We start from the raw sequence: 26,162 nt of genomic DNA, 5'->3' as shown, positions 1-26,162 counted from the left end.
CATCAAACCACAGCTAACTAATCAAACTCTAGTCCGTGTCCGTGCTTGTGCCCATAGAGTTTCCTACAATAATTTTAGGAAACTCTATCAGAGAATATCTACCACTTTAGAGAACGGAAACTGTACCTTTGACTGTAGTACGGAAATAAGGGTAGCGGCGGCGTACTGAACTGCAATAGAGCGAGGCGAGATGGCGCTGCAAGTACTATCATCATCATTAGAAAAACGCGTTTTTGCGGTTGGTTCGCCCTGGTCGCGCTACTGCACTTTTTGTTCCCTGTGGTATTTTGTTCTTTGTCGTTGCTAAATCGCTGCTCGCGTGTGTAATATTTATCGCCAGGTGACCAAACTGGCCTCGACTGGCAAAAACAACGTCAATCAAGTAAGGTTTGCATCGTTTATTGTGAGTGCCCAAGCTGGTACAAGCAATGTATACAGTCAGGTCCAAGCAAAACAAGTCACTCATACACGTCGAAAGCTTTCAACCCGTACGTGTGTAATCAGTCTGAAAGCTGACAAATATGTGCATATAACTGAACACCGATATCGCTGAAAGAACGTTGCTCTCGTTGTGTAGCAGCGTCCGAGTTTTAACAGCATAGCTTTAGGACAGGGGTCTTATCCTTCCGTTAGTTATGCGGCGCTTGCCAGGTTGTGTTGATCTTTGAGTGCATGGTGTGGAGTCGGAAACGAAACGTGCGCTACGCCGACAGATAGTTGGCGCAGTGAGAGCAATGTAGTTTTGATTAATCTTTTACGTAAACAATCGCGGATGCGTACAGTTCTGCATCCTTCTCGCTCTGCGATGTCACCTTGAATGCGTTACAAATAAAGAATATCGCGTTGTGTCTACAGGGCAGGCACGAATTTCTCGGCTAAATTCTCGGCCGTGAAGCCATACCATAGGTATTACGTATTCAGGTAATAGGTGGAAGAAAATATTTCAGGCTCGTTTTGTTCATCGATATAGTTCAGTTACACAGTTTTCTACAGCTAGAATTTCTTGGCGCTAGTAGTAATCGGACTGCTGAGTATGCAGCATAGATGAATGCTAAAGAAACAGAGATATAAGGCGAGTGCTTACAGATTCTAGAAGCACAATTCTAAGAAAATAAGCTTTAGGCATGCAGTGTACATCTTTGTTGGTGTTCGCACAGAACGCTAAACAACTGCTCAGCCGTAAGCACAATCTCTGTATCACATAGACATGTCGATAGAACTTGAGCACTCTATTGCAAGCAGACTCACGAAATCAAGCTGTGGGGCATGATGTGAACCTGTGCCAATGCTGGATAAATAAAGGTCATATATATATTGCATACTTGTTATTGTGTTATTTACTTTTTCAATATATTTGGGCTTGGGAGCTCAAGTATGTATTCTCCCTGCTACTTTTAGAAGCTCCGGCTTGAAATACTGCCACATGCGCACCTTTCTTTCTATGTTTTGTTATTGGCCAATTGCACGTGTAGTCACTGCATTGCGCAAACCGTGCCAGAATGTCTGGGAACATTCCAGATTATTTTAGGATCTTCTGTTAGGCTGGAGCGTGCAACTGCAAACAGCTCAGTTTATTGTCGAACTAACGCAGCCACCAGTGATAATGCTCAAATGTTCGATGCCGCAGGTATAAATGCCGACGCGCCTTGCCACAAGTTTATCGACGGCCGACGCCTGTTCGCCGCTATCAGTGTGCAGTGTGTATTGCTGTAGTTTGACTTTTCGTTTCCCGGCCACAAGTTCGGCCGAATAAAAAGTTTCATCTTGGACACACCGACTGCTGCTTTCGTCGACGTCACAACCCCGTGACAATACGTAAAATCTTGTAGTGTGGCTGTGGATAAGTCCAAGTTCATGTATGTTTTGAATTAACTCTTCGATTTCCTAGGTTTTTTTTCGTGACAGTAGTTCACAGACTTTCACTTGATAGTGGTAGGTGCTACAACTGTGACATGTTAATTTAATCAAACAGCAGAAGTAGGTGTGTTCAAACAAATTTGGGACATTTCTCTGATATGTAAAAAAGAAAACACTACCATACTCACTGAACACAATCTCACTCATCACGACAACGTAAACGTGCTTGGTGAAGCTGTACTGGAAGAAGTGCTCGTCACACTTATAATTTGTTTATTAGCTGTAAATAATTTGAAGGAGCCCATTGAACATATGTGCAAAGGCTAATGTAATTGAGCACAGCCTTCTAAAGCTTTGTCGTATCTTTTTGTAAACTTCTATGATCTAAACACAGTGAATTAAGGCAAAACAGTTTTGAGCATAGTTTGTAAACTGTCTCATAATGCACAACTAACTGTTCCATTTATTATGTTGCGCGGTGGCTGCATTTTCGATGGAGGCGAAAATGTTTGAGGCCCGTGTACTTAGATCCCAGGTGGTCGAAATTTCCTGAGCCCTCCACTACGGCGTCCCTCATAATCATATCGTCGTTTTGGGACGTTAAACCCCAGATATTATTAGATGTTGGAACAACTGTTGATTCCCCTCACTGCCGTGATGTTCGTTTTGTAATGTGATTTATAATTTTAAAAAAACTGACCCTACGTTTCGAGACTCGTTTGGTCTCTTAGTTTTTTTTAAATTAAGAAGACTGAATTAAGATTGAATGTGGCTGGAGAGTCTTTCTATTCTTATAATCTTGCCCAGCCAGACAGACTTCTATATATATTTACCCTTAAATTTATAATTTCTGATGATTCACATGCAAACCATGATATGATTATGAGTCATACAGTAGTGGGCAACTCTAGATTGATTCTAACTGACTGTAGTTTAACAAACGCAGTTGTAGCCTTGAAGAAGACAAGACTGCTTGTCGAAACATTTGCTCCAGCGACACCTCTTGTTCACAAATTTTCGTCTCTTCAAGCTTCCGTCTTTCCCTGAACTTCAGACGCAGATCTAAGCACACGAGTGTCTTTGCATTTCGCCCCCAATGAAACGTGACCACCGTGGCTGGGTATAAAACCTGCGTCGTTGAGCTCAGCAGTGCCAGGTAACGTAACTAATGCATGGAGCTAGTGCTCAATTTCAACGCTATTGCGGTGTAGATTGCATGACACAGTAGACAGCTAATACTTGTAGACGATTGTAGGCACAGCTCCATGAGATGCCTGGTAAACCATTCACAAATACAGCATCGCAAGCGTGAGGTTCAAGATGACCTGTTGTAGCAGCAGACGTTCACATGTTTCGCCGCACTTGCAGAGTGGACATTCGGGGGTAGTCACCTTGTCGTTGCCTGGCAATCCTGGAAAAACAAGTAATGACATCACCAGATATTGATAAGCATAATCAATGAAATATTAAATTTTGCAAAAGTAAACATATGAACATAGTGAACAAAAACAGCGGTTTGTTATACATATATGTAAACGTACCTCATAATGCATGTTGTATCACTCGGGCTAGCTTCTTTACAAGGCGTATCACGTAACAGGTGCCTTGCTCATTTCACACCGCTGTTTCCTTGTCAGGCCAGGAGGCTACAGCAGAAAAAAAAATATTTCTGATTATAGTGACGGTTTTTTGTCACACAAAAGTGAAAGTACACTCATAATTATGTGAAGCTTTTGTTACACTAAATGTGTAGTAAAGGTAACCTAAACTAACAGCAGGAGAAATGAGACCTCTAAACCTGGCTTCTTTTTTTTCAAATGCGATCCGGCAAACTATAACTCATATGTTTTTTGCACTGATATACGGGCTAGTTACGAGGATACATGCGAGGCGTTGGTGATGCAATTGCCTCCCTTTATTTATTGCAGTGGCCTGGTTAATGTTAACCGAACGATAAAACTCAGCAACCCGCTCCCACGTGAAGTCACGCCGCAAGGAACGCACGTTTTCTCAACGACAGAGTATGACGTTGAAAAATTGAATATTGCAGTGCGTCGCCTCCGTGTGACACCCACACAAAGCCATTGGTTAAAAAAAGTGAAGCAATGGGTTTTTACTCACCGGTCCGTATATTCTCGGGCTTGAAACGAGTGTCATCCGGTGAAAGCTTCAACGGTCCCTTCGTTTCCCTGAAGTCAGCTGAATGCACTTCGCGAAGAGATTTTAACGAGTCAAAACGAACAGAACAAAAGCGAGTGTGTCGGCCGGCAGTGGCTCGAAACATTTACAGCGAAACGAAACAGCGCGAGACCCATCCCAATGCACCGCGAACCGTTACCTGTCGTTGCGCCGCGGTATATTTTGAAATGAAGATAATGATGCCGATAGGTTGCTGACAACTACGAGTATGTTGGAGCAAAAACTATTACAAAAAATTGATTACGTGGTACCTGGCAAGGCAAGGCCACTTCGTATAAACAACAATGTGTTTATTGAAGTGTAACAGTAATTTGAAGTTTGGGCCCGACGAGGGCGCCCCTACATAAAAAAGTCAAATAGCGCGAATGGCGGCCACCACAACGTCGCCATGTTATCCTAACACATAGGATAGTAGATCCACTCCCGGTGTTTGAAGCTGGAACTCGCCGCGGTCGATTTTTTCGCCCTCTGTGGCGATCGCTGGAACTTGAGACTTTCCGGGGCCTGACTCTATGCTTGTGCCACCACTGTGTGCCATTTACCGCAGTAACGCACCCAGAAATTAAAAAATTTCTCGTTCACCTTTTTTTTTTCTTCGATAACCTAAAATTTCTATTTGCTCACGTGCTGTATCGAGTAGATTGAAGCAACTGAGGTTTGTCGAAAAATTAGACACGTGCAAAAAAAAAGTCTTCGACCTTTATGAGGTTCATAGAAGTCTGGCCACAAGAGGCAAAGTAAAATGTTATCTTTCGAATCCTCCCTAGCAATACATAATACATAAGGTTCTTTTTTGCAGTAAGAGTTACTATTAGAATACACATCACTGAAAATATTAATCCTAAGTACCATAATAATTTTAATGACACACAAAAACCAGGCAACAATGCTCAATACGCAGTCCTAGCAGTCAGCAAACACTGAAACAACGTAAGTCATTTTGCACAATATTTAGAAATTATTAAAACAACACGTTAATTATACTAAAGTAAAATACTCAAAGCAAAATAAAAAAAAATTCTTTATTTGTTGTTTTTAAAAGTCTGGCAACAAGCAACGTTTTCTGAAAGTCTGGCCACCTAAACTAAGGTTTACACACGTTACGATTTTATTAAACACACAGAAAACTCGCAGCACTTTTTTACCTGTTTACAACTGGTGCTTTGTCCAAAACTAAAATTAGTAGGACTTATCCTCAACGGAAAAGTTCGTTTTAGTTCTCCCGCAAAACGCAGGCCACGCTGCAAACGCCACGTAAAATTCGGGCAACATGAGACGCTACGACTGCTTAGGATTGCCAAAATAGATGCTTTTAAACAGCCATGAGATGTCCGTTGTTCATAAAAAGTATAGTAATTTCTTGATTGCGGCCGAAAACAAATTACGAGTACATTTGATGCCGCTGTTTTATGTTCCTCCGAGATTCGCAATCTGTGTTACGGATGTCGACATGGCAAGTCATTTTTTTTTTTAACAAAGGTGTGCCGTTGGCATATATGCGTAAGAAAGTAAGACACTGAATTAGAGTTGTAGAACAACGAGAGAGAAGGGGAAGAAAAGAGGGAATCCGGGCTAACTCGGAGATTGCTCTGGAGAAGAGCTTCTTCAATTCGAGCGGTGATGAAACGGTACAACGTCTGCTGCGTCTGCCTCCAGTGCGGGGGTACTGGGTTTGATTTTCGGTGTCGTCGCAGGCACCCACCGGTTTTTCTGAAGGGGAGACACCGACGTGCAGGGTGCTCGTTTGCGTAAGAGCCCTCATCTCGAGAAGGCGGTCAATCCTTTCCTCTCACTTGCATTATTCCCACCCTCTGGGTTTCGCACAGTAAAGGATTCGGATTAAATTTTGACCACCTGGGCTTCGTGCCCCTAAATCGAAGTACACGGGTGTTCTTTGCATTTCGACCCCATCGAAATGCGGCCTGGAAGGCCGGGTGTCTCCCAACTTCAAACCATATCTATTTCTTACTTTTATGCTTTTATTACCGCATTTAACTCGAAGTTGTTCAGGAGCGCTAGCAACTGCCGCGCGCCAGACCGCGCGATCTTTCCCGCGTTGTCTGTAGGAATATACAGTTTTTTTTTTTTTTTTGTCTGCACGAACAGAGGCGTAGGTTTCCCATTTGCCCCCCTCACCGTGGGGATATATGGGCTCAGCCGGCCAACAAAGGGGGGAGGGGGGATTCAGGACGCATTAAGTGCGCACTGGGTGAGGTACACAAACAAATCTGTCACTGCTGTCAAAATGTGAAAGCTTGCAATGGTTACGCACTGTTCATTCTAGCAGTAAACTATAGATGTAAAGAGCAAAATAAAGTCGCTAATTAGGGCTGCTAAGATATGCAGCACGGGGCACGCCCCGCGTGCCGCATCACCGGTCCTCAAATACGCGCAAGCTTTAGAGATACATCCACTTGTTCTTGCTCTGTATTACAATAACGCGAGTTTCAGAAGAAGAAAAAAATTATGCAGGGTATGTAGAGAATAGGCATATGCGAAGTACTGGGAGTACTTGGCATATGCCTATTCAGGCACCAGCCAATCAGCAAAGAGAATTATTCGAGCCATCGGCCACTGCCAATATGTCACTCAGCCTAATGATGCGCCAACTTCAAAAAATATTTCTGCAGTCAGATTTGAATTACCCGCGTTCTGTCAACGCACTTCTTTTCCATTCGGAGTAGCCGCGCTGCGCCGAACGTGCCGAACGCGCGTGGCGGAGGAGTACATCAGAATTCCCACTTCGGGCAGGAGCGTGCGTGCGTCGTCGGCGTCGTTCCGTATGTTCTGTCACGGCCGCTTTTTCATCCAGCGGCCGTGGTTCTGTAGTCTGTGGGGCTGTGGTTCCGTACGTCCGTTGGTCTGGCGGCAGTCATGGACTGCCGGCTGCGCATTCTGTGCGCAGTCGTCGGTGTCACCTGCCCTTTTGAACCTGAGACCCACGGTAAGTGATCCCGAATGAGCTGTACACGTTTTCCGTTTGTGTTGAACTTTATGGCTTATATATCAATTATTGCAAGGTTCGCTACACACTCGGTTGTCGAGACTGTCTATGGCCAAGAGGAGCCACGGGAGACAGACCTCTCTGCAGGTCGAGTAGTCGCATGCGTTGCTCGGGTTTAGCATGCACGTAGTTTACACTATTTAAACGGACGTAGGCAAATACCGATGAGATGTCCCCTCAAACCAAACGACTGCAATGATTTCTTGTCATTTGCGGCATACATGACATGCGCATTGCATGCCATTCATGCGACATCATACCATTCATGTCATGACATTCCATTCATTACAGCATGTTTTTTTCATGAATGCATGCTCACTGTGGTATACTTACACTAACTCTAGCCGAGAGCTAGCCAAAAAGTGTTGGTTCTATGCGAGCAAATACGTACGGTACATGTCATGCTGTGTGTGATGTAAGTCAGTTCTTCTGTGTCATGCATATTGAGATATCCTATCTAAAGAGATGGTTGCATGCAACGACACCTTGTTATTTTGATGTCATACCGTACATGACACGCATGCCGTGTCACTCGTGCCATGTTATGTGATTATGATGTCTCGACATGTTTTATGACCGCATATTTGCCTGCATACGTGCATACATTCTGGTGTATCCCATGTTAAGTAAACCACCACGACGGCATCATATGCATCGTCTCATTTCTGTCACATGACATGTCACGCCATGACCTGTCATTCATGTTTATTATGCACCCAAGCTATGTGACGCGCATGTTGCGAGGTAAATAAACGACCACCATGGCATCGCAATGGTATCTTGCCATTTATGTCATGAAGTGCATTGCATGCTTGTCATATGATAATCTTATGATAACCTTCCACTAGTATGTTAGCATAAGGGAGGATGGAGGGCAAAGTCGACGAAAAAGGCGAGTTTTTAACACCAATTCTTGGCAAGTTTCCACCAAGTGGCATCGGAAGAAACGCAACGGAAGCTATTTAAAAATGGCGCCAAGCGCGCCTACCTCGTGCCTCCGTCCGCCCACTCGCCGCGCAAGCGTCTTACGCAAGTTTCTTATGCGTTGTGGCGTTTGCCTTGTTTTATAAGGACGCCTAAATGTATTTACATTTGTATTAATGTAGAATAATAGTGTATCTAGCTAGATTAATTACTTTAGTAGTTCAGTACCGGAACAAAAGGGGTCAGAGTTCGCGCGCGAACAGTTTACCATGTGTCCCGTGTTCCCGCCGTTACCATACCCGCATTCATTCTCGCGTTCTGCTTCTTATGCAGAACGCGAGTGTATGTATGTGCATATATATATATATATATATATATATATATATATATATATATATATATATATATATATATATATATATATATATATATATATATACACGCATCAAATTTATGATACATACAGCAAATGGAATTTTACACAGCCTGGTGAATTTCGTCGAGTTGACAATAAAAATGACAAAGTTATAGGCAGTACTATAGTAGCTGAACACCTACATTTGCTAGAATAACAGAGAGCTGAGCTAGTTTGTAAGTACTCATTCTAAAAGACTGTCTCTTAAAATGAGTACATTTGCTATCCGTCCCCCCTTAACGAAAGGTCCACGAGAGCCCGAAGGCGGCTAGAACATGATTACATGACATATGGACATGGCTTATATTTGTCATGACCTGCCACTAATGTACCCCATACACATGCCATGCAGATTTTCGTGCATATCAAATTAACGAAATGACCACAAGAGCACAAAGACGTAGGAGGCTAGATAAACAGATAGACATACGATCAAAACGCCTCTGGTTCGCCAAGAAAAGCATCGCATTTTATGCTTGTTTCATCCGTTTCCGTGCGAGCTTTGAATTTACTGATACGTGTCGTGTTTACGGGGAGGTGATAATTCCTATGTGACCGTATGTGCAAATACTGCGCTCTATACGATGTATACCGGGTGTCATAGGCGTGCGCGGGGTTGACCATCAGGGGCGCGGGGTAGCCAGAAATTTTTTTTCGGGGGGGGGGGTTCAACCATACTTTAAGTATGTTCGTGCGTGCGTTTGTATGTGCGCGTGTATAGATATACGCAAGCAAAACTGAAAAATTTCGGGGGGGTTGAACCCCCCAACCCCCCCCCTCGCTACGCCCCTGATCAGGGGGGGCAAAGGTTCATCGCAGCGCGCCCCCCACCCTACTAAGTCAATGTATGGCGCAGATTTTGCGCCGCTCCCCTCTTAGGTGACTAGAAGGGTCAATGTACGGGGCATATTTTGTGCCCTCCCTCTTAGGTGATTAGGGGGGCGCCCCCCCCCCCCCCCTATGCGCACGCCTATGCCGGGTGTTTGCAAATTTAAGCTTTATGGTTTTGTTAAAATTCAGCACTGGGAAGAACGTGAACACCACATATTCAGATAAGTTATGTATACAGGGGGACACAAAGTGAAACAATAATTATCGCTGTCAGCCGCCCAATTGACTAAGATTGAATAATTAACTTTCTAATGGGTGCAGCAAGCGGGCATGTTTGTACTGAAAAGTTGGAGGCAGGCGCGTTTCTACACAGTTCCACTTGGAAGAATTGTTCTAGCATGTCTGTGCCCCGAGATATCCTGCTGCAAAGTTTAATAGCGGTTTGCATGATTACGCATGCAAGGCAGTGAGCACTGGCTCAAAGCTCCTCCCCTATGTGCCGCGGCAGTTGCGTGCGGCGTTTAATCTGACAAAGGGTGGATGAGGCATATAGGCAACAATGATAACGGTTACCCTTTTGCTACCAGCTGGCACTAGCAAAGTTTCTCTAAAACTGTGCGCTCCATGCAGCCCGTAGCCAGGGGGGGGGGGGGGGCCCTCCCCCCGAAATTTGTATGATACATGGTGTTTTACCGAAAATAAATAATGAAAATAGTCGTTTTTCTCAATAGTCAAGGCTTTCAGGAAGTGCCCCCCCCCCCCCCGAAAAAAATTCCTGGCTACGGGCCTGGTGCGCTCGCTACATTGTTATCCAGAGTTTGCAATGTCACGCTCATAGAGTTTCATACTAACTCTCACGCTGATAGCCGCACGCCGGCCGTTGGTAACGGGAAAGAGCCGGTCGCGCGGCACTTCCCGGTCCCCCCGTTCCGCCTTTTGGGTCTTGGGAGTAGAAGCAAAAATCGAGTATTTGAGGAGTATTTCTACCACGAAAGTTAATCGTCATCTGGCTTGCTCTCGTTTCCTTTCTTGAAGACTCGGCTTTCGCCATTTTTCTATCAAGAATGCTAATGCCACTATGATAGCGCGCACACCGTTCGTGACCTGGAACATATATATAGGCGTCCTTTTTAGGTGACTAAGGGGGGCGCCCCCTGCTCCTCCCCTCCCCTACGTGCACACGCCTATGACCTGGAAGTGCCGGGACCGCGGTGATAACGCAAGGAAAGCACGCGAGATACACTAAGAAAAAAAAGTATTTGGGAAATCCCCCACAGTGTGTGTAAGCCACAGGTTTAGGTGAACAAGAACAAGAGTCTTTCTGCCACGCAGCTATTATCACCGCGGTTCCGGCCGGCACTTAAAGGGACACTAACAATAAATCGGTTTATATTGATAAATTGTACTCTGAAAATACTTAGGTCGTTAATTTCACCAGCATAGGCATATTAATAGAGGAGAAAATCAAGCAATGAATTTTGTTCAGATTCGCGTCAAAATCTCCACGCACGACGTCGCAGAATTCAAAGTGAATTTCTCGTATTTTGGCGACACTGGTTCAACGAAATTTCCTGAAACTTGGTACGTTAAGTCTACGGCCTCCTCAGTAAACAACGTGCTTCATTTTTACCGATTAGGAACTACGTAGGGCCTGGTAGATGCCGACAAAATGCGGGAATTTCAAGGTGGCGCCGCCACCCGCATTTTCTTTTTGCACGTTTTCTCGCATACCAAGCGTCTTCTGACGTGGTGATTTTAGAATTCTGAAAAAATAATTTACTAATATGAGAAAAAACGTTCTGCTCTTTCGTGTCCCTTTAATACCGGTCACGAACGGCGTGCACGTTACCATTTCAAATGCAAAGCATATCCTTAGCGAACTTCTGCGACTTTGAGCGTATCTATCTATCTAGCTGCCGACGACTTCGCACCCTCCTGTTCGTTTCGTTTACGGGCTGTATACCAAAATTGGTATGGCATAACATGACAGTATTGCGAACATAAATGACAGGTCATATCATGAGTCATGACATGCATGCATGCATGCATGCATGTTATGAATGGCATGTGACGCGCGGTCTTGCTCTAGTTGCGGCCTTTTCATTAATTGGTACAACATTGTATGACAAACATAAGTGGCAGGTCCTATCGTGCAAATCATGACACGTATCATGTACAGCACGATTTACATGACATGGTCTCGGGCGACGAGACATTTCTGTATGGGGAACATAAATGACAGGTGGTAACACGAAAATCATGACATGTATGTACGTACGCCATGCATGCCCCGCTCATGGTGCGCTTGTGGCAGTTTCGCTATCTTGACGTGTACCAAATTTGGTATTGTGTGACGTGACTGTATGAAGAACATAAATCACAGGTGGTAATATGAAAATCGTGATATGCGCATGTCATCATGATTTACATGCCACACTCATGGTGCCCTCGCGGCCAGTTCGCAATAGCTTGGTATATATATTAATGATTGTACTACATGCATGCATGCATGACATACATGCGATATATAGTGGACTAGATATATCATGACATGAATGACTTCATTTGCCTCAAAGACAAACAAGGAGATGTATGCAGTTCGATTGCTGGCTGCTTCGCATTACATCGATTCCGACAGTGCGTGGGATCTGCCTGGTTTTTTTATAGAAAAGTGGCGAGCGCCGAGTTTTCAAGGAAGGAAACACGAGCGAGCCAGATGATTGTTGTTTGGGGATAAAAAGACACTTTTTTACGCCCCCCGTTTTTTTCTTCTATTTTTTTTAGAGTGTAGGTTACAAAGGCACACCGATCGGTTGCACGTGTTAATTCTTTGCCACGGGACCGCCACCTCTGGCGCAGATATGGTTATCCACGGAAACATCTCAGAACATTGTACTTATAGTACATATGGCAAGTTTTATGATTACGTCGTTTATTTAAACAAGAAAATAATTTTTGAAGTTCCCCATTGACAGTTATCTTTCCATTTGTTCACACGCTTAAAACAAAAAAAAATTATAGTGTAAACTTGCCATATAAGAAATATTTGTTTGCTTTCGATTGAGGTGGAAAGGTCACTTTTAGTGGGAGTGCCACATATGGTGTAAAGTGCATCTCAGCGTGAACCAAAGTGAAGATTTTCTCAAATTTGTAATTTATTCTCGTAAGATTTACAAACTTCAGCAGTTGGAAAATATTTTTAATATTTATAATAATAATGAATATTAATATTCAAGCATGTCTTGAAAACTAGGGAGACTGCTGAAACCTTTTTTTAAAAAAACAGTTCACCCTCTGTATCGCTCTTAGATCGTGAGATCTAGTTTCTGGATGACACTTGATTTGGGTCGACCCTTCTCTTGTATTTTCTTCTCCTCTCAGGTTTTTTGTAGTAGATGTTTCTCCTGTGAATAAATCTAAGTTTCACTCGGCGCTTGTTTGTGTCTGCTGATTACATTCAGCTGATTATATATTTTAAATATTCTTTTACATCGTGTGTCCTGATAGGCACAGTTTTTTGAAATATTAATTTATTGTCTTACCAGCTCTCACATGTATTTCTTCTAAGGACACCTGTGCTTAGTACACAAAGTGTTTGTCCTTGAGCTGAAGCTAGTATTGGACCATTTGTATGCAGACAAAGCAGCACTTGGACAGATTACGAATATAGAATTACAGTACATAACACATGAACAAAGTACACTAAAAGTTTATCCAATAAACTGTATGTACAAGAAATGTGGCCTTTTACTGTCATATACTGCAAAAGTCTACTCTTCAGCACTGATTAAATCTACTTGTGATATTAACCTCCAATGTCTCTAAATTTTAAAATTTTCTTCCAGAATCAAACACTCTTCATTTCAAAACTTTCTATCGGTGTCCTGAGACATGGCTGAAACAAAGTCTATGGTATCCCTCTGTGCCAGAAAAAAAAAAAATTTTAACCAGGTAACTGTCAAAAGCATGCTGACTGCACATCTGAAAAGTCATGTTTTTTTTATTACAGATCCATGAAGACACCATGTCCTGCTCTAAAAGTCATTGTAGACTTCGTGCAGTCTTGTTGAATGTGTGCGTAGGTTTTCCTATCAATAAGTACAATCTAAACTGCTCGACAGTAAATTATTGGGTTAAAAGCAAACAGGATGATATATATAAAATAGCTTACCTGTGCACTCACTCCTCCTTTAGAGAACAAGTGGATGCTTTTGCAGCATGTGTAAACAGAAGCAAAACAGATAGTGAAGACACGGAAAGTAAAAGGGTTATTATCGAAAGGAACTGTGATCTGTCTAGTTGGTCTTGATCTGTTACATCAGAGGGTGAAGGAGGGAATGAAAACGAACAGGTACATAACTGCCTATTTTGTGCACCCACTCATCTTCGTTCCCTCTAGTGACAACCGAAATAATTATCCGCAGTACTTAATTTAGCTGTATAAATGCCCTACTCCTTAAGTGTGCAAGTGGATGTTAGCTACACATATAAACAGAAGGGGAACAAACCGTATAGACAGAGAAAGGAAAAGGGACAATATCCGCTTCATAATTTAAATGGCAGCAATGCTAAATAATGCAAAGAGACTTGAAGTGGATGAAAAAATCCCGCCATCTCTCCGTAAAGGGAACCCTGAGTAGTATGCGAAGCAGCCATGAGTCGACTTAGATTTCTGTAAATGTTTTGTTTTCTTCATCACTGTTCATGGTCCTTCTATTCGAGGTTCCCCTGATGTTGTTACTCGTCATATATATATGACTTTAAACTCAGGGGAACGTTTTCCCTTGAGTATAACGGCCTTGTGGTCCGTAAAGTATAAAGTTAATGGCTCTTGCTGCAAAGTTTGCAGCTTGAAATTTGAGAATGCGATGTCAACGCGCCCGTTTCGCTTCGGCTTCGCGAGCCCGCCGCTCCGGATCGGCTGGGGCACTGGCTACGTCGACGCGACGCCGGGGAGACAGGCCTCGTTCATAAGCTGCTTCGCATCAAGGGTACCTTGCATGATTTATGGCGTAGTGGGTACCTTGTATGATTTATGGCGTAGTGGGCACCTTGCATGAATGATGATTTATGGCAAAGTGGGCACCTTGCATGATTTATGGCGTAGTGGGTGCCTTGCATGATTTATACTAGAGCACGCGCAGTGGAGTGAGAGCTCTATCGCACGTCCATTTGTCAGGCAAACATTCCTTTCTGCACACCATGCGCGAGCTCTCCGCTCATGCGAAAACTTTGTTCTCTTCTTTCTTCCATATATCTAGTGGCACCGTTTTCTCAGGCAAACATTCCTCTCTGCACACCACGTGCGAGCTCTCCTTTCGTGTCAGCACTTCGTTCTCTTCTTTCTTCCATTCATCTAGTGGCACGCGGGGCACTGGTCACGCCGGGGGGATAGGCCTCGTTCATAATTAAATTGAAAAACGTTTATCAAAAAAAGAAGAGGGGTTTGAGAAGCAGGTGGGTGGGGCCCCTAGTCCAGGGCTCCACTGGCCTCAGCTGCTGCTTCGCATCTAAAAGAGAGCTCACTGCTGTTGGGAGTGTTGCATGTGCCTTCCACAATATGTACACAATGCTCCACCCACTGAGCTATGGTAGCAGTCTGCTCTCTTTCCATGCACTTTTTTTTTGTATTGAGCATGCATTTGTACTAGGTCTGTCCCTGGAAATTTGAGCCACTGCCACTTCTGACAGGTGTGGTACATCCTTATAACCACAGGATTAATCACGTAGCATGCAAATCCTTGTCCTTCAGAACTGTATAGCTTGAGAACTGCAGTTCTCAAGGTATGTGCACTACCACCACCATGACCTTGAGTGGCACGGGCTAGCACTCCCAGGGCCAGACACGGATTATTCTTGCTCAACTAATGTGCAAACCTCTTTGTTTCTTATTACAGATGCAATTAGACCAAATGTTAGCAGCATCTGTGATGTGCTTGCTGGCCATGTTACAATATGCTTTCTTTTTTTTTTCACCAGAGGATGCTTGCTGTTCTGCCTGTGATAAATTTTGCAGAGATTCACTGCAAGGATGAGCCCAGTGGCATGATTACACAGGTGAGCGCAGAAGTTTTAGAATTGTGAGTAATAAATGCGCTTCTGTGAATAAAAACACATGAGAAAAAAAAAACACGGATGACATATACAGTGACTTCTAACTTTGCCTGCAAGGGAAAATTATTTTTTCAAACTTTAGTTGTGAAATCAATTTACAAACCACAGTGCATGCCCATCAAAAGAGAAGTATATTACCAGCTGCAACATTGCACCCTTAAAAAAAGCACGACACTCGCACAAAAGCCTTTAACATGTGCACCCGTACTTGCTTTACTCCATCTCGATGCATGGGAACAACTGATATTTCATGAAAAAGTAGAATGTTTCTACATTCTTTACAAAGTACAGCAAAATGCATACTAGCTAGGAACCCCCTTAGTGAGCTGTGCTGCTTCCTGAACTCACTCACTCTTTTGCCATTTTTTCAGCTCTTGCCTTAATGGCTGTGAGGCACTTTTGAAAAACTGAAGTGATGACTTGACTTGGTCTTTGAGTAGATGAAAAATACAAGCACTTGCACCTTGGCAAGGTAAGAATGACTGGAACTCTTGGCATCCTTAATGAGAGTTGACTGTGCTCTTACTTTTGAAGCTCAAAAATAAATTTTGTGTGGTCATGATGAAAATCGAGAACACTAAGACATGATCAACTGAAACATCACCCGTGGTTGCGCTGGGGTGCTTTGTGTCACAGTTAAATGCATTCTTTGACGTTTTGTCGACATCCTTTTGCAATGCATATATATCACAATTCCTGAGCTTCTGTGGTAAAAACAGCATGAAGTCATCTGATTGTTGGACCGACTGCGCCCAATTGCAACAAGAGGTGAAACCTTCTACATCTTGCTAGAGTTTGGCACAAATCATGAAATTTGCACCTAGTGTGTGCTATGGTGTCGTTTTTACTGTCTTTTTGAAGAAAAGAAAATGGCATGCGCTTGATGTCCATATTTAAGTTACCACTGTAATTTTGAGCAATCATGGGAGCAGACAGGCGTTGAAAAAAATCTCTGAAGTCCAATATCTGTGTACTGAACAGACAATATTACTACATTAAAACTAATGATGATGACAACTAAATCACAGTTTTCACCTTTTGATGGATCCAACTTTATAATGTCCATGCTTAACTACCATTCGTGCTTGCATGGTGCAGCCATGCACTTTGCCCACCCCAAAATTAACTTGGCCCACAATCAAAACAGATATGGCCCACCCACCAAAATTTGGGTGGCCCACCCGCAACATCAACTGTCCAGTTTGAAAGTGGAGTAGACCCACATCTGAAACGGACCTGGCCCACTCCCAAGATTGGCTGTGCCAAATTGAAAAATTGAGTTGACCCAAGTTAAAAACTAATTTGGCCTACCCGAAAGATTTGAATGGCCGACCCCTGAAACGCCCAATTCAAATATTGGGTTGAATCAACGTGGCCACTCCCAATAGACCTTTTTCAAGTACACGAGCGCCACCAACGGGCGCGCAAGCACTCATGGGAAAAGTGTGTACGCCGCAGCAGCCGCCGTGACGAGCGCGCGGGCCGCGCTGTAGCTTTCCGCTTGCGCTGTGCCAGGACTTCTTAGACGCAGTGAACTTTGCAAGGTGCAACATGTTACTGCGCAATTCAATCATGAACTCAGTGTTTAGCTGCGACGGCCTCTCGACCATTTCCATCTGTCCCACTGTTGGACCAGCTGAGCGGCTCAGAAGCGTCACCTCTTATTTATTTATTTTTTCGCCAGTGCGCCTTACGGCATAAATGAAAAAAAAAATACAAGTCGGTTGCCTATGAAGTGCAGGAGCGGTGTATGATTCGCAGATGCATTTGGAATCAACGTCCATCGACATCGTGTAGTCGGCATTTGGGGAAATGACATACATTCACTGCGTCGCTCGCACCATATATGTAAAGAACGATAACTGCCTACTAACCTTCGTTGATACTATAACTATAGGTTGCAATAATACTTAGAACGAAAAAAGAAAAAAAGCAGCACAAGGAAGGAAACGCACAAACCATCTAGCGCTCGCTCACAAGTGAAAGTTTATCACACGCGTGAAAAAAAGCATATATACAAAAATAGGGGTGCATCGCGCATGTCATAATGAGGCACAAATAGTCAAACAACCAAGGCGCGTCTTTATGGTTGATTAATGAAATTGAATTCCTAGTCTTGTAACGACTGAGAAGGTTGACTGACACAACGTGTGGAGTTATTTGTGACATAATATGCCTCCGAAATTTCTCGCGTTGTCTGATTAGGTTGATGGTACCAAATTACTGTGCTTTCGAAGATGGGATTACATTTGCATGACTGACATAGCGACGTGAGATGACGCGGCTCGATTCAATGAATTTCAACGCTCGCTGAGGCGCGTGTTAATACATCGACCAGTCTGGCCGATGTACATGTGGACACAAGAAAGAGAAATTTGCGGTTAACTCCTACACTATTGACAAAACAATTGGCATGCCTCTCACCGTATTTTTCTTTGCCCACTGCAAACCCCTACGACCTTAATGCGACTAAGCTTATTTGGGGCGACAAACACAACCTTCACCCCCACATCGGTTCCCTACATTCTTCAGGCCATGCAACTTCTTATAAATATGTGCAATAACTGCATTATTTCTAGTTTCTTCATTATTCACGGACGGAGGACGTCCGTATTAATCTTTCTTTGCCATGATAACCAATTTTCGCAAACCAATGCAACAATACGCAGAATTTCCCGCCTCTTTAAGGCGACCACTTTGCAGCTGGAAATTGCTGCTCATCTTATGTGAGCAAGTTTTTGTCCAATGCCGTGCGTATACCATGACATCACGATTCATCGTTTCACAATATTCTAATGTGACCACGCGAAATTAAACACCGGTTTCGCTGAACGCGGACCATACTGCCCACAAACATGATCCGTAGTGAAACTCAAAACGTATCAAGAAACTGCAAATTATCAGAGCAAGGCATCTCGCAAGGGAATTCTAGTCCCATCCCTTTTTCTTTAAACACGTTTAGAATGTGCTCACTTCTTTCTACAGCGCGTGACTTGTCAATTAAAATAAAATAAACACCGTAACACCTCTACAGTTTGGTTAAACCCGACCACGAGCCGCTATGACATTAAATGCCATACCGGCTTGTGAACAAGTAATCATTGAGTAAATACGAATTCGGTGTTCCAGCTCACATTGCTCGCAATAGCACGTTTTGACTGCATGTATCGGCACATGATAACTCGCATGCCGCTGCTACATCCGGTATACATCCGCTCGGGAATAACTGCACTGACTGCATCATTACTTTCGAATTTCATGCGTAGAGATACATGCAGGTGCGTTCAGACGTGTAGTATTTAGGATTTAATAATAGTCAACCAACAGAGACACGTTTTTTTTCGTTTGGTGCTCCCGCGGCGCCAACGAGCAGCGAGCGACGGAACAGCCGGCGGACTCGCCGTACACACTTTTCTCATAGTGCTTTGCGTGCCCGCGGGGGGGTTATGGGATTGCTTGAAAAAGGTCTATTGACTTACCCACCCCCAAAAATTTAGGTGACCTTCAAAATCTGCTATGCCCAATTCGAGCACATTACATCATGTGACACTCACATGACCTAGTAACAATCTAAAGTTGCAAGGTCATATGAGGTAAATGTTGAAACAGTATGGCTGTTGATATTGTCAACACACCATGACTGTGCCAGTTTTTGTCAGTTTCTTTCTGTATACTAGTTGCCTTTGCATTCAATGCACGTAAGGATACCGTACTTACACGATTGCAAGTCGACTCGAATGTAGGTCGACCCCCATAAGATCGCACATTAAAGAAAACCGCGAGTGCATTTCATAAAGGAAATTTATTCACAATGTCGCTGAAGAAAACAAACTCTCGTTCCGCTGTGCAAAGGTGGCTTCACGGCAGTGCTTCAAGCTATGCAGGAAAGCTAGCTTCGCAGCAATATGCGGGGATCATTTTAGAAAAATTTCCGCAAATCGTTCCTGAGGGTGCGGATTATACACGAGAAAATACGCTATATGTTACAGCTAGAGGCGCAACGTAAACGTAATTCTATGCCACAGTGTGCCTAATTTCTCGTTTGTTTCGGTTGTAAGAAGACCTGGCAACCGAAAGTAGTTTTGGTTTCGATTGTGAGTCGACCCCCCCAACTTTGGGTTACAAATTTATTTTAATAATAATTGTTGAGGTTTTAAGTCCCAAAACCGCGATATGATTATGAGGGATGCCGCAGTGGAGGGCTCCGGAAAATTCCACCACTTGGGGTCTTTTAATGTGCACCGAAATCTAGTACACGGGCCTCAAGCATTTTCACCTCCACCGAAAATGCGGCCGCTGCAGCTGGGATTCGATCCCGCGACCTTCGGGTCAGCAGTTGAGCACCATAACCACTAGACCACTGAGGCGGCTCGGGTTATAAATTTAGATAAAATGGGTCGACCTACAATCGCGCAAATACAGTACTTAATTAAGGATCTCTAACTTTTTCATTACTCTATAACTTTTCCATTAACTGCCAGGAGTCTAGATTCTGTTCATAAAGTATGACAGCCTGAAATTCACCATACAACATGCACCAGGAAAAGCCTTGTTGAATTACAAATATGAAGTATATTGCGGATTTCTCGAGAAATGTTAGGTGGCCTCAGGTCACAGAACTAAAGACGCTTAGAGGTGTCCGCAGGGGAACAAAATGCAGTAAGTTAATTCAACTTCCATCGTAAACATGCATGCACATGTGCATACACCGGTTACACTAAACATGCAATTACTGACCCAGCTTAGGGATAGAAATATATACATGTTGCATTAAAAAATGTGCGACTGGTAAGGGCTCCAAAAGGTTGCTCCAAAAGTTTGAAAGTGAGGTTTTAGTTGTTCTAGAAGCTGCATAAATGTGGCTTCTGTCAATCAGATCACTGCACATGTGATAGAGTTCTGCCTTTTCAAAAAATGGAAAACAGATGATCAATTGGCCACAGGAAAACTGCCGCTGATATGAAGAATCAATTTTTTTCTGTGGTAAGCTGACAAAGTGCATTCATGTGCCCCTTTTCAAAAAAATATTTTATAAAAAAATTTTGTGCTTGTTTGTTTCTACTTAAAAAGCATCAAAATGAGGTTTATTCTATTCATCTAAATTGCCTGTTTTTCCAGCAACACGTTAGGAACAGAGCAGTAGATTAAGCCCTCAGTGCTTCATCATGCAACTAAAGGAAGTTCTTGAGGAGTGTTGCTGCTGCACGCTTCAGAAAAGGTACTTCCAGCAAATTTTCAAGCAAAATTATCTCTGTATAACACAGTAGCTTTTGTTCTATAATATGCAATGAAGTTCGCAAGTGTTGTCTGTCTTTATATCCAATGTGCCCTATTTAACAAATTGGCTCTTGGACAAGCGCACACAAAGTACTGATGCATTCTGGGACACACACACTGTCATGGGTTCGTCTGCAACATGAATCGTCATGTTGTTTGACATGAGCAGCTCCACCACTGGAGAAGACAGCGACAAAAAGACATAAGGTTAACACAATGATACTAGAGATCCTTGAGTGGAATACAATTCTTGCTTAACAAAGGGCCGTAAAGATATGGTGGCTTAATTAGCCCAAAACAAGGAAGGAGTGAAGAGGGACTAGTAAAGGGATTCAAGAATGCCCAACACAACCTATATGTATAACAAAGTGCTGTGTAATCTCACAAATATCCTTTTAACTGAGCACCCCTCCAATCCCATCATGCACTCAACAAAATGGCTCTCAGCAGAAAAAAGTGCAACCAACGTGTCACTGAAACAGGATGTTGTATGTTTCCTCATATGAAAAGCCTCCAATAGTTTGCATGCCATAGCATCTTTACATTTTACAAGAATCCTTATTGTGTCGAATATTGGCTTAACTTGATGGTCATTGCAGTGTGGAGGCAATTAAATGCCGTAGCTCAGTCTTATATTCTTCAGAAACAACTCGTGTTCCCACACACGCTCATTTACGGGTGCCTGGTCTGGTCTTTTATAGGTCTTGTCACAAGACTACAGGATCTCACAGCCAACTTCAGTTGCACATTTTACACACGCCTTTGCATGCTTCTTATTGCTGTCACACCTCTTATCGCAAGCTGAAAGTATGTGTGTACACAGCTGGGTGAGCTTGCATGTCACAGAGAACATCACTGCACCCTGCATCTGTTTGCCACTTTCTTGAGATTGTGGGAAACACTGTGCATATAAGGCAGCACTCCTCTGCATTCTCTCTGCTTGCTCTGCCATTTGCCGGCCTTTTTTAAGTTTCTGGAGCAGTGTCTCAACAATTAACAGCAGTAAGGAGCGTGCGGGGAAAACCAGCTATGTCAGTCTGGCCAAATGACATTGAAAATTTGGCTAAGCAGTGTGAGGACATGACCTAACGAGGGTAGGCTGGTTATAGGCTATAGATATTGCCTGGCTATAGGCTATGCAATGAGCATTGTGGACCACGATTTCACAGGATAAGCATTCTTGGGAAAAAAAAACGCCAAGCCTCTGTGAAAAGCACAGTACAGTCACAGCGAAAGCTGGAAGAGCGGCATTTCTAGAGCCCGTTATAAACTCTGTGGGGGCTACTAATACAAGTACACTATTAACGTACCCACTACGCCATTATTCGTCATTCTGCGGAGAAGCGAGGTACCACCTGTAAGGCATTATGCGCGCTTTGTTGATGCGACGGCTGATGATGATGAAGAATTATGGCTGAGCCCTTTGTAATGGGTTGGAAGCTATAAATGACCCACTATTTTTACGTAAGTCGTACTGTGTGACGCCTGGTCGTTATTTCACTCTCCCACCACGCTATATAACCCATGGAACACAAAACCTCTATAAAATGTCTTTAAAATGTTTAAAACCTCTATAAAACATTTTATAGAGGTTTTGTGTTTCGTGGGAAGATACGTTAACGTGAGAGGGAAAGAACATTATTGAGACTCTGAGGAAACGGATCATGGGGGCCTTATGGGCTTCCTAGCTTGGCAACCAATAGCACTTGCGAGGAACCCATTGCGCTATAAAATCATAATTTTTTGAAGTTGGGAAGCTATGCCATTTTTCGTCATTCTGTGGAGAACCGTGGTACCCGCTAAACACCTGTAAGGCATTATGTGCACTTTGTTAATGCTGTGGCTGATGACGATGAAGAATTATGGCAGAGCCCTTTGTAATGGGTTGGAAGCATTCAACAACCCACTCGTTGCGCAATTCGCTATGTGTGACGCCTGGTTACAGAATTGCCGTTGTGTGACGCCTGGTTGTTATTTAACTCTTATGCCACACTACATTACATATGTTAATGTGGTTCCTTCTCGTCATGAAGCCTGTATAGGGTCTTTTTGCAAAGCAGTTTCAAGCACTGGCATGGCTCTGAAGTAGAATACTGGGCTCCCACTCAGAGGGCTCAGGTTCGAGCCCTGTTCCATCCTGGTTATTTTTTCTTATTTCGTGCGATAGCGGTTACGGACACCGGCGGCGGTGGCGGACAACTACTGCTCCACAAACGGTCCTTGTGATCCCATAACAGCTTACGCTGCAATAAAGAAGCTATGGCACCTAAGCTATCTACTAGAGGCGTTTCATATCAGGATGAAAGGAACCTGACCTCTCAGTGACATGTACGTCTGTCACCCTGTTTTATTGCAATAGCAGGTGGATTTTTGCCATCACCGTCATGCTCTGCATAAAAATTGATAAAACTGTCCCGCGCATGGTATGCGTGAGTAAAAGCATGCAAGCGCTGTGGACAAACGCGAATGAAGCAGAGATGAAACGAGCCAGCCATCTGTGTCACATGAAGGGTGCATGCGATAACAACGGCCCGCATGCGAGGCCTGCAGTCGATGGCCATTCAAGCACAGAGATGACGCCCAGGCCATCTTTCGCCAGGCAAAGGAGCATCAATGGGGTGGGGGGCTGCATCGCTCGAGCAGTAATTGCAAACTTTGCTCATAAGGGCACGGTAGTGAGCGCTCATGTGGTATCTCAACAGACACCAGGATTGAATTGGACTGGATAAACTTTTATTGGGTCCTCCAAAACGCAGATCACTGTGCTGCGGGCCACTCCCACATTGGGACCGAGGCCAAGCCCCCCAGCTGCTTTGCAAGCTTGGTGGACAGCCCTAGCTTAGTTCTTTTGCCAAGGATGGGCTGCGCATTGCTGCCTCCCATCTGGTGGAGGTGATCTTAGGTAAATGAGCGAGTTTGGCACACTGCCAGAGCGTGTGATCTAGTGAAGCTATTTCCCCACAATGTTGGCAGAGATTACTTGGATACAGTTCACGGTAAATGATATTCAATATTTTGAAGCTAGGATACGTCTTGGATTGTATAATATCCTTAACGTAAGTGTTTGGGGCCTAGGGAGATTGTTGTGAGGTGGAGGGAAAAATCGTCCTGGATAGATAGAAGTGCTTAGTGAGCTTGTTATATGTTGTGGGAATTTCCCCGTTATCCCCTTCACCAATAGAATGCATGCTTGGGGAGGCGCGGTTGGTGAGGTCTCGTGTTGCCTTGTGTGCTGCTTCATTGAGATTGGGAGGGGAGTCTGATTTGTCTAAGGTGAGCCAGGAACCAACTCAGCAGGTGATGTGTGACTTCCTTGCCTTGCAGTATTCTTAGTGTTTCTCTTCGTAGCCTCTTCAGTCCCAAGAAGAAAATTCCAGGTCAATTTATTTCAAACTCTGTTATCAAACCTGCTTGATCTGAAGTGGGGTTGGGGCAGGCAGATGTGATTGAGTACATGTCATTTTGAGCTCTGTATGCCATGGCAAAAAAAAATTTCCCGGGGGGATTGCGGGCCCAGTGTCATTTTTGAACAAACAGTCAGGAGTTCAGCACATCCCCTTCCTTATCCCCTATCCTAGCACTTCCTAGTTTTACACTAAGTAACCATGTTTTTATGGTTGTTTGTTAAGCATGAAGCAACTAGCCCAGCACAAGTGGCACACAATTTTTGCTGCTTCAGTAGACAAAGCTCCTTTTCTAGGCTTGAATATTTGCTCCGCACTTTCTGCTCCAAAGTGGAGCTGCTGACATCAAGTAAGGTGAAAGCTTATCTCACATAGGAATTCATGGCAATGTGTGCTGTGGAATACGTCAGTGCTTTTGTAAGTGGGGTCAAAAACTTTGCGTACTAGGGACTGCTGGTGCGCTTTGCCTCCTTTGTCCTCAGAGCTCTTTTGCTAGCTTGTTCCCGTTATGACTGAAGCTACTTTTCTGAGAAAAATGCAGCAGCAATAGTGCACAAGAACACATTATGCAGATGTGTGAGAAATGCAATTAAGATGAGGGCCTGTGCTGTGTGTTGCTAAGCAGACCCTTGCTGGGAAAACTGTCAGCTGAGGTAAAGAGGATGTACAGTAAAATACCACTTGAACAAATGTCAGTTAAACGGAACTATTCAGTTGTATGAATTTTTTTTTTTAATCCCCCATGGAAGCGTCATTGAAGCTAATGCTAACTCACTTCAGTTTAACGAAACTAAGTGCATATAGCACACTTTAGTTCTACATACATATTCCGTGTACCATCCAATGCCTCCGAGGTCACTTCATCAAGTACAACCGCTTTTTTTGTAGCATAGTTTTACTGTGGCCTTCACGATCAGCTCCGCCAACGGTGCGCCAACGGAGCTAATCACGGAGGCCACGATAGCCACAGCGACAGCTGCAGCCTTGGACCTGAAACTGCATCATGGTTATCATGAGTGCCAAACGGAAGCGCATCTCTCTGGACGAAAGGCTGGATATTTTGCGTAGAAGCACTGCATTGATGTGCTTGGAGATACTGAAGTCCTTTTCTGCCTAGCAGAGTGTTGTGCCAGAGAATGTTCATGAGAGCTTGGACAACAGAACTCGTGACCACGGCAGTCAGTGCACAAGTGCAGCAAAATTAAGATTACAGCATTATTCACAAGATCCTCAATTAGCATCAATTCACATGCAAATAAGCAGCACGATAAATAAATGGGTTGAAATTTCATATCAACACCTGATCTTACCTTCAGCCTGTGGTGACAGGCTACAACATAGCTGTTTCAAATCAGCGAATTTTCAATTTAACAAATTTTTTCGTGAGGTCCCTTCAAGTTCGTTCAAGTGAAATTTCACTGTATTTATTTTTTATAAATGGGTATTTTGCCTCGAGAACACACAAAGCCGGTATTCTTTATTCTTCTTAGAGCGACTGTGTTGAAGGAGAACACATGATTCAACTTTTTTAAGTTTTTTGAAACAATTTGAGACCTTGCATATTAAGTGAATAATTTTCTGTACCTGGTTCAGCACATGCTGAAATTTTTTTGAAGAGGAGAAGACCTGTCACAAGCAGTGCATAAATACTGAGGCTAAGGAATCATATCATTCAATGCCACAATGTACAAAAGAAGAGGAATTTTAATGGCTTGTTTTTCTTTGCTAGACACAAGATTAATTAGAACTGACAGACAAGAAAGCCAAGGAAAGTATAGGGAATGATATTTGTAGTAATTATGATGTAAATGTGAAGAAAGTAAAGTGGACGAAAAGATAACTCACCGCCGGCAAGGACTGGACCTGCAATCTTCGAATAACGCGTCCGATGCTCTACCAGTTGAGCTACGGCAGCGGTAATCTTCCCATCCACCTTATGGAGTATACTATACTATAAAATACTTTAATTATAAGATACTATACTTTCATAGGCTTGTCTGTTAATTCTAATTAATATTAATTGTGTCTAGCAAAGAAAAACGAGCCCTTAAAATTCTCCTTCTTTTGTTCATACATAGCGAGGGTCTTGTTCTGGCAGACTGGATGCGTTCAGGTAGTATGCGAGGGATTACTGGTC

At 43.5% G+C, this 26,162-nt stretch overlaps 1 long non-coding RNA gene across 4 annotated transcripts in view; it reads left to right on the top strand.

Annotated features, from left to right (window-relative positions):
* Positions 1-6,812: 6,812 nt before the first annotated feature.
* Positions 6,813-26,162, top strand: part of LOC125758357 (uncharacterized) — a 36,985-nt gene continuing 17,635 nt past the window's right edge. Inside the window, exons 1-5 of one of the 4 annotated variants that reach the window (XR_007415998.1) lie at positions 6,813-7,000; positions 13,076-13,181; positions 15,210-15,287; positions 15,716-15,816; positions 20,463-20,562. This is a non-coding gene — a long non-coding RNA (uncharacterized LOC125758357). Of the gene's footprint in view, positions 7,001-13,075; positions 13,182-13,239; positions 13,305-15,209; positions 15,288-15,715; positions 15,817-20,462; positions 20,563-26,162 lie in introns of all 4 variants that reach the window. The other 3 variants (XR_007415996.1, XR_007415997.1, XR_007415999.1) reach the window with 3 other exon arrangements.

Source organism: Rhipicephalus sanguineus, chromosome 1 (assembly GCF_013339695.2).
Source record: "Rhipicephalus sanguineus isolate Rsan-2018 chromosome 1, BIME_Rsan_1.4, whole genome shotgun sequence".
NCBI classification, from domain to species: domain Eukaryota; kingdom Metazoa; phylum Arthropoda; class Arachnida; order Ixodida; family Ixodidae; genus Rhipicephalus; species Rhipicephalus sanguineus.
This window is presented reverse-complemented; position numbering and strand designations above follow the sequence as displayed.